The sequence below is a fragment of the Cicer arietinum genome, chromosome 2 (assembly GCF_000331145.2).
Source record: "Cicer arietinum cultivar CDC Frontier isolate Library 1 chromosome 2, Cicar.CDCFrontier_v2.0, whole genome shotgun sequence".
Classification (NCBI taxonomy): domain Eukaryota; kingdom Viridiplantae; phylum Streptophyta; class Magnoliopsida; order Fabales; family Fabaceae; genus Cicer; species Cicer arietinum.
The window spans coordinates 30,337,296-30,342,013 of record NC_021161.2 but is presented as its reverse complement, the minus strand read 5'-3'; positions in this window follow the sequence as shown (position 1 = coordinate 30,342,013).

Below are 4,718 nucleotides of genomic sequence, written 5' to 3'. Positions count from 1 at the left end.
GTATGTAAGATTTTGAATAAATGAAATTTATTATGTTGATGTGTGTTCATCGTATTTGGCGTGTGCATACTTGATGTGTGTTGATTGATGTGTTTTGGTGTGAATTATGGATTGAATGTGAGAATTTGTTTGAGTTTGTTTTGTGTGGAATTTGAAAACCATTAAGTTAAATGAGTATTAAGAATGGGGAATCTCTTAATGTCTTGTTTACTTAATGTGCGTTTGTTTAGAAAATTGTTTAAGTTTTACGATTTACGTTTGGTAAGTTGTGCTGACCCGGGATAGGTGGCACCTCGGTAAACAGTACTGACCCGTGATAGGTGGTACGTTTACGACTTACGTTCCTGAGGGAATTGTGTTTGTCCGTGAGAGACTGCACAGGGGTTTGTCCGTGAGAGACTACGCCCTGGTTTAAGTTAGATGAGAATTAAGAACGGGGAATCTCTTAATGTCTCGTTTACTTATGTGTGTTTTGGTAAATCGTGCTGACCCGCGATAGGTGGCACCTTGGTAAACGGTACGGGTCCGTGATAGACAGTACGTTTACGATTTACGTTTGGTAAGTTGTGCTGACCCGGGATAGGTGGCACCTCGGTAAACAGTACTGACCCGTGATAGGTGGTACGTTTACGACTTACGTTCCTGAGGGAATTGTGTTTGTCCGTGAGAGACTGCACAGGTGTTTGTCCGTGAGAGACTACACCCTGTTAAATTGTGAATTGTTGGTTCATTTGGTATGTGTAGTAATTGTGTTATAAGTGTTATGTTTTGGAATTTGGTGATAACATGTTGGATTGCAATACCATTTTGAATCCCATGATGTTGTATTAATTGTGTTATAAATGTTAAGTGTTATGTTTTGGAATTTGGTGATAACATGTTGGATTGCTATACCATTTTGAAACCCATGATGTTGTATTAATTGTGTTATAAATGTTAAGTGTTATGTTTTGGAATTTGGTGATAACATGTTGGATTGCTATACCATTTTGAAACCCATGATGTTGTATTAATTGTGTTATAAATGTTAAGTGTTATGTTTTGGAATTTGGTGATAACATGTTGGATTGCTATACCATTTTGAAACCCATGATGTTGTATTAATTGTGTTATAAATGTTAAGTGTTATGTTTTGGAATTTGGTGATAACATGTTGGATTGCAATACCATTTTGAATCCCATGATGTTGTATTAATTGTGTTATAAATGTTAAGTGTTATGTTTTGGAATTTGGTGATAACATGTTGGATTGCTATACCATTTTGAAACCCATGATGTTGTATTAATTGTGTTATAAATGTTAAGTGTTATGTTTTGGAATTTGGTGATAACATGTTGGATTGCTATACCATTTTGAAACCCATGATGTTGTATTAATTGTGTTATAAATGTTAAGTGTTATGTTTTGGAATTTGGTGATAACATGTTGGATTGCTATACCATTTTGAAACCCATGATGTTGTATTAATTGTGTTATAAATGTTAAGTGTTATGTTTTGGAATTTGGTGATAACATGTTGGATTGCTATACCATTTTGAAACCCATGATGTTGTATTGATTGTGTTATAAATGTTAAGTGTTATGTTTTGGAATTTGGTGATAACATGTTGGATTGCTATACCATTTTGAAACCCATGATGTTGTATTAATTGTGTTATAAATGTTAAGTGTTATGTTTTGGAATTTGGTGATAACATGTTTGCTTGCAATACTATTTCGAAACTAATGATGTTGTAGCGATTGCGTTATCAGTGCTAAGTGTTAGGATTTGAGATTATGTATGAATGTGATTGAGTTAGTTATGAATTTTTGGAAAAATGATGAGGGAAATCGATTTCCCAATCGATTGGATGAGTTGCAGGAAGTTCACTATTTTAACCTAATCGATTTGCCAATCGATTGTATAAATATATCTTTCAAAATCTTTTAAGAAATCGATTTGGAAATCGATTGGCAGAGAGGCAGGAACTCAGCAAAACTGCCGAAATCGATTTGGAAATCGATTTGGCAACCCAGGGACTCATCAGAACTGACAAAATCGACTTAGAAATCGATTTGGTCATGCAGAAACTCAGCAGAACTGACCAAATCGATTTGGCAATCGATTGGCTCAGCAAAAGTCCTTATTTTGAGTTAGATAATCGATTGCTCAATTGATTTATCAATGCTTTGGTTAGTTATGTATTACTTGATGATTTGAGAACTTCATTTTGATTTCATTTTTAATTGGCAAGCATTACATGAACTTTTAGCATATGAGAAATCCTTTTAAGGTGCATGCTTAGTTGAAAGGTTATTTTGTGCATTTAAAACTTAAATGTTATGTGTTACCTGTTAATTTCGTTTGGTGACCCTTTACAATTATTGTGGAAATCTGGGCTTTGCCCTCAGATGAGAGTCAGGACGATCCTACCGATTCGTACCCTACAGACGGGAATGGAGATAGGAACGCTTGACTCCAACTACGTTAGGAGGATCTCACGGGGCGCGTGGAGATCACTCAGGGTGTTTAGTTGTTTTGTAAAATGATCAGACTAGGTTGACACAGAGGGAACGGATGTCTTTCCTTTGGGTTGCGTTTACTTTTAATTTGGAAGACTGTACTACTCTTGTTATGTAAATATTTTGAATTCATGGATTGAGAACTTTTTCCGCTGCTTGAAAATTATAATGACTTAATTACTTATCCAAAGGTGTTACCTTGTTTATTTCTCTGTTTTATTTTAATTTCTTTTGAAAAAAAAATACACCCTCGCTTTGAAAAACGGGGTGTTACATTAGTTGCAGGGATATACTTAGTAAGGCACTTAATGTTCCTGAATATTCTGGCTATGTGAGGGGTAAAGGATTTGGCGTAACTCCAAAAAACTATTTTTCACATGAGAAGCGCACAAATCCATCTAATGAGCAAATACTAGATGCGCTGAAAATCCTAACAGCGCAAGTTGCGTATTTGGTGAAAAAGGATAAGGAAAAGCAACTTCCGGAGTGTCAACGTGAAGTACAATTAGAGAGTGAAAATGGTAGTTGCGACATTGGTCGTAAAAGTCTTCCAGAGGTAATTAATTACTTAATGAAATAAGAAATTCATTCAACCTAATTGTTTCACATACTTATGTATTAACCATTGATTTATGGTGTCTCATCTTGTGTGCTATATATATCCTCCCCTACTAATCGCATGGTTGAAAAAAGAACATTGTACAATACCTTGGGAGAAGTATTACACCATAATCCGATCTTTGTCGGTCATGTTAAAGTTTCACCCGTGACTACTTTAGAACCACTTGCACCATTGCCTATACCCCGACAACAATGGAGATATGAAGTTTTTGGGAGAAGTAATAGGTAGTTATGTGGCATGGCCCAAAAATCTTGTTGGCATAGATACAATATGTTTAATTGCTATGTGTGTTTAATTGTATGATTATGATTGATTATGTTTACTTGCTGATTTTTCCGCTGTAAACTTTAATTTTACATTTATTTAGATTCTTACAAAGTCTAAAGGGAATGATAAGAAGATTCCTCACAACGAGTCAATCACTTTACCAAAAAAGGTTTGACATATACATCAATTGTATACGAAATGATTAGCTTACTATAATAACTAACAAACTAATCAACCTCATTTTTTCAGATTCAAGCAAAACCCACCGAAAATGTTAAGAAAGTTGATTCAAAAAATAAACCAATTGCACCGCAAATGCAGGTTATTGGTAAAATATTTATTCAATCACTAATTTATTTAGGTGCTTCTCCTAAAATAAATATGCCAAAAGTCAATTTGCTTCTCCTAATCCTAAATATGTTTCTCCTAAAATCTGCTGCACCGCAAATGCAGGTTCGTGGTAAATCAGTTGCTGCTCCTAAAATAAGTCATTCATGCCTTTCTCGATTTGGATCGTGACTTGACATAACAGCGAAAATGAATATGGATAGCAATGATGCACATATCATACACATGGAGAAAGATATTTTTGACGAAGAGTATGAAGAATTACTTAATAAAGAGCAAATATATGAACTTCTCAATCATGATGAGTTGAGTGTTGTAAGACCCATAATTTTAAAGTACACTTTATGTATTTTAGTGTATTTTTGGTATTGAACTCGGAGTCTTTTTGGTCAAAGTTATTAATATTTTGGAGTTTATATTACCAAAAAGATATTTTGATGCCGATTAAAATTACTCGTCGATAAATAAATTAAATTAAGTACGGTGAATCCTCTACGAAGAATTTAATTCAGGGGAGTTTGTTAAAAATGTCTCGCAATTGCTAAAAGTTGTTTATGTCAATTGAGTTGCGACGAGAGTGGATATTTTAACAAAAGTGGTTTGGAGAAGTTATGGGCGAAATGGTAAATTTAATAAATATCTAAATATTTTGAGATATTTGTTAATTATATTCAATATATATATAATGATTAATTGTTTGGAGGGAAAAAGAAAGGAAAGAGAAAGAGAAGAAGAGGAAAGAGAAAGAGAGGAAAAGTAAAAAGGAAAGAAAAAGAAAAGAAAGAAAACAGAAGTTCTCCTTCTTCATCTGCCTCGCGTGAAACCCATTCCTACTTCTTCCTTCTACCTCCATTTTCGCTGCTTCCTTTGGTTCAAGAGTAGAAACCTCAGGATTGTGGGTGAGTAAGAACAAATTTTCAGCTTCTTCCTTCTTCCCGGATTCAAAAACGGAGTTATGGATTTCAAAACCGTCAAACA